Source organism: Pristiophorus japonicus, chromosome 21 (genome assembly GCF_044704955.1).
Source record: "Pristiophorus japonicus isolate sPriJap1 chromosome 21, sPriJap1.hap1, whole genome shotgun sequence".
Classification (NCBI taxonomy): domain Eukaryota; kingdom Metazoa; phylum Chordata; class Chondrichthyes; family Pristiophoridae; genus Pristiophorus; species Pristiophorus japonicus.
In genome coordinates this window covers 41,611,286-41,624,288 of record NC_091997.1, presented here as the reverse complement: position 1 = coordinate 41,624,288, position 13,003 = coordinate 41,611,286, and the positions used below count along the sequence as shown (strand labels likewise).

Below are 13,003 nucleotides of genomic sequence, written 5' to 3'. Positions count from 1 at the left end.
ACAACACAGGCAAAATGGGCAAAATGTTCGCCTTGAAAGCGATATCAATCCAGGATAATTATGGACACGGTGAAGAGGAAGGTATGTGTAGGTTAGATTTATTGTGATAGGATAGGAGTTCATGAGAGGGAACATGGATACAAACCAGGGACCTCTTGAGGTGTAGTCAAATGCTCCAGCCCCTCTCAGATAACAAGTGTCCCATGAGCTTCAATGCAAATTAACTAACAGATATCACCATGAGCTTTCCGCACAAGGTCCAGCCTTTCTTCATTGGGGCACCTTTCATGCCGAGCCAGATATTCACCCAATCCTCACAATGCCGCAATCCATGCCCACAGCCTCATTCCCGGCACGAGGTAATTAACATATGGGGGAAGGTCTCGCTGGCCTGTGCTTCAGATTAATGCCCGTCTGGGGACAAAACCCTGCTGTGCGAGAAAGAGATGGTTCGTCCACTGCCAGTGGAAAGTTTTCAAACTCAATATAAATCTCCCACTTTTCTTGGTGCACTGCTTCGCTCTGACAATGCTTCCCTAGTCTGCTTGCTCTATTCATCCACTGAGGCTCAGTGGTAGCACTCACAGTACTGAGTCAAAAGTTTGTGGGTTCAAGCTCACCCACTCTAAAGATGTGAGCACCCAACCCAGGCTAAGACTTCAGTTTCATACAGACGGAAGTGCTGCCTTATTGCAGGGGCCATTTTTCAGATGATATGTGAAAATGAGGCCTTGCCTGCCTTGTCAGCCTTGTCAGGTGATCATAAAAGATCTCACGGCACTAATTGAAGGTCAGCTGAGATGTCCTGGGCTGAACCAGCAAGCAAAGCAGATTGTGTTTTCATTAATCCCACTGCCGTTTGTGGGAGCTTGCTGTTTGCAACCACTTGCTCGCTGCCTCCATCACCAAAACTCCAATCGACCTTCATCACCACAAGGATTCACTTGTGGCAAATAGTGCTTATGGTCACTGAGGTGCACAGAATGATTAGTTGTGCAACATGAATGACTCTGAGGGGGCATCTGGATTTGAACCAGGGACCTCTTGATCTGCAGTCAAATGCTCTACCACTGAGCTATACCCCCAGGCACAGGCTGATGTGCTTGTGTTCATCATACAATGTTGCATAGTGCAGAAAACCACAAGGTAAATGAAAAAATGGCTGAATTCAAGGAATTACGAAGTCATGCTAATCGTTGCTTTAAAAAGTCGCTCGACCTTCTTTCAAAAATGGCAAAAACATTTATGCAGTGTAAATTTTCAGCTCTTCAAAATCATCAATGATTTTCACATTGGAAATAAAATTGTTTGCAGTTGCACAAGGATCAGTAACCAGAGGACACAAATTTAAGGTGATTGACAAAAGAACAAGAGGCGACATCACAAAACATTTGCTGACAAATTGAGCTCTTGTGATCTGGAATCCACTGCCTGCACGTGTGATGCAAGCAGATTCAATAGTAACTTTCAATAGGAAATTCCTGAAAGGGATCCATCAACAGGGAAACAGAAGGGGAGTGCGATTAATTACACAGCTCTGCCAAACACACAACACAGGCAAAATGGGCAAAATGTTCGCCTTGAAAGCGATATCAATCCAGGATAATTATGGACACGGTGAAGAGGAAGGTATGTGTAGGTTAGATTTATTGTGATAGGATAGGAGTTCATGAGAGGGAACATGGATACAAACCAGGGACCTCTTGAGGTGTAGTCAAATGCTCCAGCCCCTCTCAGATAACAAGTGTCCCATGAGCTTCAATGCAAATTAACTAACAGATATCACCATGAGCTTTCCGCACAAGGTCCAGCCTTTCTTCATTGGGGCACCTTTCATGCCGAGCCAGATATTCACCCAATCCTCACAATGCCGCAATCCATGCCCACAGCCTCATTCCCGGCACGAGGTCATTAACATATGGGGGAAGGTCTCGCTGGCCTGTGCTTCAGATTAATGCCCGTCTGGGGACAAAACCCTGCTGTGCGAGAAAGAGATGGTTCGTCCACTGCCAGTGGAAAGTTTTCAAACTCAATATAAATCTCCCACTTTTCTTGGTGCACTGCTTCGCTCTGACAATGCTTCCCTAGTCTGCTTGCTCTATTCATCCACTGAGGCTCAGTGGTAGCACTCACAGTACTGAGTCAAAAGTTTGTGGGTTCAAGCTCACCCACTCTAAAGATGTGAGCATCCAACCCAGGCTAAGACTTCAGTTTCATACAGACGGAAGTGCTGCCTTATTGCAGGGGCCATTTTTCAGATGATATGTGAAAATGAGGCCTTGCCTGCCTTGTCAGCCTTGTCAGGTGATCATAAAAGATCTCACGGCACTAATTGAAGGTCAGCTGAGATGTCCTGGGCTGAACCAGCAAGCAAAGCAGATTGTGTTTTCATTAATCCCACTGCCGTTTGTGGGAGCTTGCTGTTTGCAACCACTTGCTCGCTGCCTCCATCACCAAAACTCCAATCGACCTTCATCACCACAAGGATTCACTTGTGGCAAATAGTGCTTACGGTCACTGAGGAGCACAGAATGATTAGTTGTACAACATGAATGACTCTGAGGGGGCATCTGGATTTGAACCAGGGACCTCTTGATCTGCAGTCAAATGCTCTACCACTGAGCTATACCCCCAGGCACAGGCTGATGTGCTTGTGTTCATCATACAATGTTGCATAGTGCAGAAAACCACAAGGTAAATGAAAAAATGGCTGAATTCAAGGAATTACGAAGTCATGCTAATCGTTGCTTTAAAAAGTCGCTCGACCTTCTTTCAAAAATGGCAAAAACATTTATGCAGTGTAAATTTTCAGCTCTTCAAAATCATCAATGATTTTCACATTGGAAATAAAATTGTTTGCAGTTGCACAAGGATCAGTAACCAGAGGACACAAATTTAAGGTGATTGACAAAAGAACAAGAGGCGACATCACAAAACATTTGCTGACAAATTGAGCTCTTGTGATCTGGAATCCACTGCCTGCACGTGTGATGCAAGCAGATTCAATAGTAACTTTCAATAGGAAATTCCTGAAAGGGATCCATCAACAGGGAAACAGAAGGGGAGTGCGATTAATTACACAGCTCTGCCAAACACACAACACAGGCAAAATGGGCAAAATGTTCGCCTTGAAAGCGATATCAATCCAGGATAATTATGGACACGGTGAAGAGGAAGGTATGTGTAGGTTAGATTTATTGTGATAGGATAGGAGTTCATGAGAGGGAACATGGATACAAACCAGGGACCTCTTGAGGTGTAGTCAAATGCTCCAGCCCCTCTCAGATAACAAGTGTCCCATGAGCTTCAATGCAAATTAACTAACAGATATCACCATGAGCTTTCCGCACAAGGTCCAGCCTTTCTTCATTGGGGCACCTTTCATGCCGAGCCAGATATTCACCCAATCCTCACAATGCCGCAATCCATGCCCACAGCCTCATTCCCGGCACGAGGTCATTAACATATGGGGGAAGGTCTCGCTGGCCTGTGCTTCAGATTAATGCCCGTCTGGGGACAAAACCCTGCTGTGCGAGAAAGAGATGGTTCGTCCACTGCCAGTGGAAAGTTTTCAAACTCAATATAAATCTCCCACTTTTCTTGGTGCACTGCTTCGCTCTGACAATGCTTCCCTAGTCTGCTTGCTCTATTCATCCACTGAGGCTCAGTGGTAGCACTCACAGTACTGAGTCAAAAGTTTGTGGGTTCAAGCTCACCCACTCTAAAGATGTGAGCATCCAACCCAGGCTAAGACTTCAGTTTCATACAGACGGAAGTGCTGCCTTATTGCAGGGGCCATTTTTCAGATGATATGTGAAAATGAGGCCTTGCCTGCCTTGTCAGCCTTGTCAGGTGATCATAAAAGATCTCACGGCACTAATTGAAGGTCAGCTGAGATGTCCTGGGCTGAACCAGCAAGCAAAGCAGATTGTGTTTTCATTAATCCCACTGCCGTTTGTGGGAGCTTGCTGTTTGCAACCACTTGCTCGCTGCCTCCATCACCAAAACTCCAATCGACCTTCATCACCACAAGGATTCACTTGTGGCAAATAGTGCTTACGGTCACTGAGGAGCACAGAATGATTAGTTGTACAACATGAATGACTCTGAGGGGGCATCTGGATTTGAACCAGGGACCTCTTGATCTGCAGTCAAATGCTCTACCACTGAGCTATACCCCCAGGCACAGGCTGATGTGCTTGTGTTCATCATACAATGTTGCATAGTGCAGAAAACCACAAGGTAAATGAAAAAATGGCTGAATTCAAGGAATTACGAAGTCATGCTAATCGTTGCTTTAAAAAGTCGCTCGACCTTCTTTCAAAAATGGCAAAAACATTTATGCAGTGTAAATTTTCAGCTCTTCAAAATCATCAATGATTTTCACATTGGAAATAAAATTGTTTGCAGTTGCACAAGGATCAGTAACCAGAGGACACAAATTTAAGGTGATTGACAAAAGAACAAGAGGCGACATCACAAAACATTTGCTGACAAATTGAGCTCTTGTGATCTGGAATCCACTGCCTGCACGTGTGATGCAAGCAGATTCAATAGTAACTTTCAATAGGAAATTCCTGAAAGGGATCCATCAACAGGGAAACAGAAGGGGAGTGCGATTAATTACACAGCTCTGCCAAACACACAACACAGGCAAAATGGGCAAAATGTTCGCCTTGAAAGCGATATCAATCCAGGATAATTATGGACACGGTGAAGAGGAAGGTATGTGTAGGTTAGATTTATTGTGATAGGATAGGAGTTCATGAGAGGGAACATGGATACAAACCAGGGACCTCTTGAGGTGTAGTCAAATGCTCCAGCCCCTCTCAGATAACAAGTGTCCCATGAGCTTCAATGCAAATTAACTAACAGATATCACCATGAGCTTTCCGCACAAGGTCCAGCCTTTCTTCATTGGGGCACCTTTCATGCCGAGCCAGATATTCACCCAATCCTCACAATGCCGCAATCCATGCCCACAGCCTCATTCCCGGCACGAGGTCATTAACATATGGGGGAAGGTCTCGCTGGCCTGTGCTTCAGATTAATGCCCGTCTGGGGACAAAACCCTGCTGTGCGAGAAAGAGATGGTTCGTCCACTGCCAGTGGAAAGTTTTCAAACTCAATATAAATCTCCCACTTTTCTTGGTGCACTGCTTCGCTCTGACAATGCTTCCCTAGTCTGCTTGCTCTATTCATCCACTGAGGCTCAGTGGTAGCACTCACAGTACTGAGTCAAAAGTTTGTGGGTTCAAGCTCACCCACTCTAAAGATGTGAGCACCCAACCCAGGCTAAGACTTCAGTTTCATACAGACGGAAGTGCTGCCTTATTGCAGGGGCCATTTTTCAGATGATATGTGAAAATGAGGCCTTGCCTGCCTTGTCAGCCTTGTCAGGTGATCATAAAAGATCTCACGGCACTAATTGAAGGTCAGCTGAGATGTCCTGGGCTGAACCAGCAAGCAAAGCAGATTGTGTTTTCATTAATCCCACTGCCGTTTGTGGGAGCTTGCTGTTTGCAACCACTTGCTCGCTGCCTCCATCACCAAAACTCCAATCGACCTTCATCACCACAAGGATTCACTTGTGGCAAATAGTGCTTATGGTCACTGAGGTGCACAGAATGATTAGTTGTGCAACATGAATGACTCTGAGGGGGCATCTGGATTTGAACCAGGGACCTCTTGATCTGCAGTCAAATGCTCTACCACTGAGCTATACCCCCAGGCACAGGCTGATGTGCTTGTGTTCATCATACAATGTTGCATAGTGCAGAAAACCACAAGGTAAATGAAAAAATGGCTGAATTCAAGGAATTACGAAGTCATGCTAATCGTTGCTTTAAAAAGTCGCTCGACCTTCTTTCAAAAATGGCAAAAACATTTATGCAGTGTAAATTTTCAGCTCTTCAAAATCATCAATGATTTTCACATTGGAAATAAAATTGTTTGCAGTTGCACAAGGATCAGTAACCAGAGGACACAAATTTAAGGTGATTGACAAAAGAACAAGAGGCGACATCACAAAACATTTGCTGACAAATTGAGCTCTTGTGATCTGGAATCCACTGCCTGCACGTGTGATGCAAGCAGATTCAATAGTAACTTTCAATAGGAAATTCCTGAAAGGGATCCATCAACAGGGAAACAGAAGGGGAGTGCGATTAATTACACAGCTCTGCCAAACACACAACACAGGCAAAATGGGCAAAATGTTCGCCTTGAAAGCGATATCAATCCAGGATAATTATGGACACGGTGAAGAGGAAGGTATGTGTAGGTTAGATTTATTGTGATAGGATAGGAGTTCATGAGAGGGAACATGGATACAAACCAGGGACCTCTTGAGGTGTAGTCAAATGCTCCAGCCCCTCTCAGATAACAAGTGTCCCATGAGCTTCAATGCAAATTAACTAACAGATATCACCATGAGCTTTCCGCACAAGGTCCAGCCTTTCTTCATTGGGGCACCTTTCATGCCGAGCCAGATATTCACCCAATCCTCACAATGCCGCAATCCATGCCCACAGCCTCATTCCCGGCACGAGGTCATTAACATATGGGGGAAGGTCTCGCTGGCCTGTGCTTCAGATTAATGCCCGTCTGGGGACAAAACCCTGCTGTGCGAGAAAGAGATGGTTCGTCCACTGCCAGTGGAAAGTTTTCAAACTCAATATAAATCTCCCACTTTTCTTGGTGCACTGCTTCGCTCTGACAATGCTTCCCTAGTCTGCTTGCTCTATTCATCCACTGAGGCTCAGTGGTAGCACTCACAGTACTGAGTCAAAAGTTTGTGGGTTCAAGCTCACCCACTCTAAAGATGTGAGCATCCAACCCAGGCTAAGACTTCAGTTTCATACAGACGGAAGTGCTGCCTTATTGCAGGGGCCATTTTTCAGATGATATGTGAAAATGAGGCCTTGCCTGCCTTGTCAGCCTTGTCAGGTGATCATAAAAGATCTCACGGCACTAATTGAAGGTCAGCTGAGATGTCCTGGGCTGAACCAGCAAGCAAAGCAGATTGTGTTTTCATTAATCCCACTGCCGTTTGTGGGAGCTTGCTGTTTGCAACCACTTGCTCGCTGCCTCCATCACCAAAACTCCAATCGACCTTCATCACCACAAGGATTCACTTGTGGCAAATAGTGCTTACGGTCACTGAGGAGCAGAGAATGATTAGTTGTACAACATGAATGACTCTGAGGGGGCATCTGGATTTGAACCAGGGACCTCTTGATCTGCAGTCAAATGCTCTACCACTGAGCTATACCCCCAGGCACAGGCTGATGTGCTTGTGTTCATCATACAATGTTGCATAGTGCAGAAAACCACAAGGTAAATGAAAAAATGGCTGAATTCAAGGAATTACGAAGTCATGCTAATCGTTGCTTTAAAAAGTCGCTCGACCTTCTTTCAAAAATGGCAAAAACATTTATGCAGTGTAAATTTTCAGCTCTTCAAAATCATCAATGATTTTCACATTGGAAATAAAATTGTTTGCAGTTGCACAAGGATCAGTAACCAGAGGACACAAATTTAAGGTGATTGACAAAAGAACAAGAGGCGACATCACAAAACATTTGCTGACAAATTGAGCTCTTGTGATCTGGAATCCACTGCCTGCACGTGTGATGCAAGCAGATTCAATAGTAACTTTCAATAGGAAATTCCTGAAAGGGATCCATCAACAGGGAAACAGAAGGGGAGTGCGATTAATTACACAGCTCTGCCAAACACACAACACAGGCAAAATGGGCAAAATGTTCGCCTTGAAAGCGATATCAATCCAGGATAATTATGGACACGGTGAAGAGGAAGGTATGTGTAGGTTAGATTTATTGTGATAGGATAGGAGTTCATGAGAGGGAACATGGATACAAACCAGGGACCTCTTGAGGTGTAGTCAAATGCTCCAGCCCCTCTCAGATAACAAGTGTCCCATGAGCTTCAATGCAAATTAACTAACAGATATCACCATGAGCTTTCCGCACAAGGTCCAGCCTTTCTTCATTGGGGCACCTTTCATGCCGAGCCAGATATTCACCCAATCCTCACAATGCCGCAATCCATGCCCACAGCCTCATTCCCGGCACGAGGTCATTAACATATGGGGGAAGGTCTCGCTGGCCTGTGCTTCAGATTAATGCCCGTCTGGGGACAAAACCCTGCTGTGCGAGAAAGAGATGGTTCGTCCACTGCCAGTGGAAAGTTTTCAAACTCAATATAAATCTCCCACTTTTCTTGGTGCACTGCTTCGCTCTGACAATGCTTCCCTAGTCTGCTTGCTCTATTCATCCACTGAGGCTCAGTGGTAGCACTCACAGTACTGAGTCAAAAGTTTGTGGGTTCAAGCTCACCCACTCTAAAGATGTGAGCACCCAACCCAGGCTAAGACTTCAGTTTCATACAGACGGAAGTGCTGCCTTATTGCAGGGGCCATTTTTCAGATGATATGTGAAAATGAGGCCTTGCCTGCCTTGTCAGCCTTGTCAGGTGATCATAAAAGATCTCACGGCACTAATTGAAGGTCAGCTGAGATGTCCTGGGCTGAACCAGCAAGCAAAGCAGATTGTGTTTTCATTAATCCCACTGCCGTTTGTGGGAGCTTGCTGTTTGCAACCACTTGCTCGCTGCCTCCATCACCAAAACTCCAATCGACCTTCATCACCACAAGGATTCACTTGTGGCAAATAGTGCTTATGGTCACTGAGGTGCACAGAATGATTAGTTGTGCAACATGAATGACTCTGAGGGGGCATCTGGATTTGAACCAGGGACCTCTTGATCTGCAGTCAAATGCTCTACCACTGAGCTATACCCCCAGGCACAGGCTGATGTGCTTGTGTTCATCATACAATGTTGCATAGTGCAGAAAACCACAAGGTAAATGAAAAAATGGCTGAATTCAAGGAATTACGAAGTCATGCTAATCGTTGCTTTAAAAAGTCGCTCGACCTTCTTTCAAAAATGGCAAAAACATTTATGCAGTGTAAATTTTCAGCTCTTCAAAATCATCAATGATTTTCACATTGGAAATAAAATTGTTTGCAGTTGCACAAGGATCAGTAACCAGAGGACACAAATTTAAGGTGATTGACAAAAGAACAAGAGGCGACATCACAAAACATTTGCTGACAAATTGAGCTCTTGTGATCTGGAATCCACTGCCTGCACGTGTGATGCAAGCAGATTCAATAGTAACTTTCAATAGGAAATTCCTGAAAGGGATCCATCAACAGGGAAACAGAAGGGGAGTGCGATTAATTACACAGCTCTGCCAAACACACAACACAGGCAAAATGGGCAAAATGTTCGCCTTGAAAGCGATATCAATCCAGGATAATTATGGACACGGTGAAGAGGAAGGTATGTGTAGGTTAGATTTATTGTGATAGGATAGGAGTTCATGAGAGGGAACATGGATACAAACCAGGGACCTCTTGAGGTGTAGTCAAATGCTCCAGCCCCTCTCAGATAACAAGTGTCCCATGAGCTTCAATGCAAATTAACTAACAGATATCACCATGAGCTTTCCGCACAAGGTCCAGCCTTTCTTCATTGGGGCACCTTTCATGCCGAGCCAGATATTCACCCAATCCTCACAATGCCGCAATCCATGCCCACAGCCTCATTCCCGGCACGAGGTCATTAACATATGGGGGAAGGTCTCGCTGGCCTGTGCTTCAGATTAATGCCCGTCTGGGGACAAAACCCTGCTGTGCGAGAAAGAGATGGTTCGTCCACTGCCAGTGGAAAGTTTTCAAACTCAATATAAATCTCCCACTTTTCTTGGTGCACTGCTTCGCTCTGACAATGCTTCCCTAGTCTGCTTGCTCTATTCATCCACTGAGGCTCAGTGGTAGCACTCACAGTACTGAGTCAAAAGTTTGTGGGTTCAAGCTCACCCACTCTAAAGATGTGAGCATCCAACCCAGGCTAAGACTTCAGTTTCATACAGACGGAAGTGCTGCCTTATTGCAGGGGCCATTTTTCAGATGATATGTGAAAATGAGGCCTTGCCTGCCTTGTCAGCCTTGTCAGGTGATCATAAAAGATCTCACGGCACTAATTGAAGGTCAGCTGAGATGTCCTGGGCTGAACCAGCAAGCAAAGCAGATTGTGTTTTCATTAATCCCACTGCCGTTTGTGGGAGCTTGCTGTTTGCAACCACTTGCTCGCTGCCTCCATCACCAAAACTCCAATCGACCTTCATCACCACAAGGATTCACTTGTGGCAAATAGTGCTTACGGTCACTGAGGAGCAGAGAATGATTAGTTGTACAACATGAATGACTCTGAGGGGGCATCTGGATTTGAACCAGGGACCTCTTGATCTGCAGTCAAATGCTCTACCACTGAGCTATACCCCCAGGCACAGGCTGATGTGCTTGTGTTCATCATACAATGTTGCATAGTGCAGAAAACCACAAGGTAAATGAAAAAATGGCTGAATTCAAGGAATTACGAAGTCATGCTAATCGTTGCTTTAAAAAGTCGCTCGACCTTCTTTCAAAAATGGCAAAAACATTTATGCAGTGTAAATTTTCAGCTCTTCAAAATCATCAATGATTTTCACATTGGAAATAAAATTGTTTGCAGTTGCACAAGGATCAGTAACCAGAGGACACAAATTTAAGGTGATTGACAAAAGAACAAGAGGCGACATCACAAAACATTTGCTGACAAATTGAGCTCTTGTGATCTGGAATCCACTGCCTGCACGTGTGATGCAAGCAGATTCAATAGTAACTTTCAATAGGAAATTCCTGAAAGGGATCCATCAACAGGGAAACAGAAGGGGAGTGCGATTAATTACACAGCTCTGCCAAACACACAACACAGGCAAAATGGGCAAAATGTTCGCCTTGAAAGCGATATCAATCCAGGATAATTATGGACACGGTGAAGAGGAAGGTATGTGTAGGTTAGATTTATTGTGATAGGATAGGAGTTCATGAGAGGGAACATGGATACAAACCAGGGACCTCTTGAGGTGTAGTCAAATGCTCCAGCCCCTCTCAGATAACAAGTGTCCCATGAGCTTCAATGCAAATTAACTAACAGATATCACCATGAGCTTTCCGCACAAGGTCCAGCCTTTCTTCATTGGGGCACCTTTCATGCCGAGCCAGATATTCACCCAATCCTCACAATGCCGCAATCCATGCCCACAGCCTCATTCCCGGCACGAGGTCATTAACATATGGGGGAAGGTCTCGCTGGCCTGTGCTTCAGATTAATGCCCGTCTGGGGACAAAACCCTGCTGTGCGAGAAAGAGATGGTTCGTCCACTGCCAGTGGAAAGTTTTCAAACTCAATATAAATCTCCCACTTTTCTTGGTGCACTGCTTCGCTCTGACAATGCTTCCCTAGTCTGCTTGCTCTATTCATCCACTGAGGCTCAGTGGTAGCACTCACAGTACTGAGTCAAAAGTTTGTGGGTTCAAGCTCACCCACTCTAAAGATGTGAGCACCCAACCCAGGCTAAGACTTCAGTTTCATACAGACGGAAGTGCTGCCTTATTGCAGGGGCCATTTTTCAGATGATATGTGAAAATGAGGCCTTGCCTGCCTTGTCAGCCTTGTCAGGTGATCATAAAAGATCTCACGGCACTAATTGAAGGTCAGCTGAGATGTCCTGGGCTGAACCAGCAAGCAAAGCAGATTGTGTTTTCATTAATCCCACTGCCGTTTGTGGGAGCTTGCTGTTTGCAACCACTTGCTCGCTGCCTCCATCACCAAAACTCCAATCGACCTTCATCACCACAAGGATTCACTTGTGGCAAATAGTGCTTATGGTCACTGAGGTGCACAGAATGATTAGTTGTGCAACATGAATGACTCTGAGGGGGCATCTGGATTTGAACCAGGGACCTCTTGATCTGCAGTCAAATGCTCTACCACTGAGCTATACCCCCAGGCACAGGCTGATGTGCTTGTGTTCATCATACAATGTTGCATAGTGCAGAAAACCACAAGGTAAATGAAAAAATGGCTGAATTCAAGGAATTACGAAGTCATGCTAATCGTTGCTTTAAAAAGTCGCTCGACCTTCTTTCAAAAATGGCAAAAACATTTATGCAGTGTAAATTTTCAGCTCTTCAAAATCATCAATGATTTTCACATTGGAAATAAAATTGTTTGCAGTTGCACAAGGATCAGTAACCAGAGGACACAAATTTAAGGTGATTGACAAAAGAACAAGAGGCGACATCACAAAACATTTGCTGACAAATTGAGCTCTTGTGATCTGGAATCCACTGCCTGCACGTGTGATGCAAGCAGATTCAATAGTAACTTTCAATAGGAAATTCCTGAAAGGGATCCATCAACAGGGAAACAGAAGGGGAGTGCGATTAATTACACAGCTCTGCCAAACACACAACACAGGCAAAATGGGCAAAATGTTCGCCTTGAAAGCGATATCAATCCAGGATAATTATGGACACGGTGAAGAGGAAGGTATGTGTAGGTTAGATTTATTGTGATAGGATAGGAGTTCATGAGAGGGAACATGGATACAAACCAGGGACCTCTTGAGGTGTAGTCAAATGCTCCAGCCCCTCTCAGATAACAAGTGTCCCATGAGCTTCAATGCAAATTAACTAACAGATATCACCATGAGCTTTCCGCACAAGGTCCAGCCTTTCTTCATTGGGGCACCTTTCATGCCGAGCCAGATATTCACCCAATCCTCACAATGCCGCAATCCATGCCCACAGCCTCATTCCCGGCACGAGGTCATTAACATATGGGGGAAGGTCTCGCTGGCCTGTGCTTCAGATTAATGCCCGTCTGGGGACAAAACCCTGCTGTGCGAGAAAGAGATGGTTCGTCCACTGCCAGTGGAAAGTTTTCAAACTCAATATAAATCTCCCACTTTTCTTGGTGCACTGCTTCGCTCTGACAATGCTTCCCTAGTCTGCTTGCTCTATTCATCCACTGAGGCTCAGTGGTAGCACTCACAGTACTGAGTCAAAAGTTTGTGGGTTCAAGCTCA

General features: G+C 45.0%; 8 non-coding genes across 8 annotated transcripts; all 8 read right to left on the bottom strand.

Moving 5' to 3' along the window:
- Positions 1–1,013: 1,013 nt before the first annotated feature.
- trnac-gca (transfer RNA cysteine (anticodon GCA)) lies at positions 1,014–1,085 on the bottom strand. The gene has a single exon. It is a non-coding gene; the product is annotated as a tRNA-Cys (tRNA).
- Positions 1,086–2,561: 1,476 nt separating this feature from the next.
- trnac-gca (transfer RNA cysteine (anticodon GCA)) lies at positions 2,562–2,633 on the bottom strand. The gene has a single exon. It is a non-coding gene; the product is annotated as a tRNA-Cys (tRNA).
- Positions 2,634–4,109: 1,476 nt separating this feature from the next.
- On the bottom strand, positions 4,110–4,181 carry trnac-gca (transfer RNA cysteine (anticodon GCA)). The gene has a single exon. It is a non-coding gene; the product is annotated as a tRNA-Cys (tRNA).
- Positions 4,182–5,657: 1,476 nt separating this feature from the next.
- Positions 5,658–5,729, bottom strand: trnac-gca (transfer RNA cysteine (anticodon GCA)). Its single transcript has one exon. It is a non-coding gene; the product is annotated as a tRNA-Cys (tRNA).
- Positions 5,730–7,205: 1,476 nt separating this feature from the next.
- On the bottom strand, positions 7,206–7,277 carry trnac-gca (transfer RNA cysteine (anticodon GCA)). The gene has a single exon. It is a non-coding gene; the product is annotated as a tRNA-Cys (tRNA).
- A 1,476-nt stretch (positions 7,278–8,753) lies between these two features.
- Positions 8,754–8,825, bottom strand: trnac-gca (transfer RNA cysteine (anticodon GCA)). The gene has a single exon. It is a non-coding gene; the product is annotated as a tRNA-Cys (tRNA).
- A 1,476-nt stretch (positions 8,826–10,301) lies between these two features.
- trnac-gca (transfer RNA cysteine (anticodon GCA)) lies at positions 10,302–10,373 on the bottom strand. Its single transcript has one exon. It is a non-coding gene; the product is annotated as a tRNA-Cys (tRNA).
- A 1,476-nt stretch (positions 10,374–11,849) lies between these two features.
- Positions 11,850–11,921, bottom strand: trnac-gca (transfer RNA cysteine (anticodon GCA)). Its single transcript has one exon. It is a non-coding gene; the product is annotated as a tRNA-Cys (tRNA).
- Positions 11,922–13,003: the final 1,082 nt, after the last annotated feature.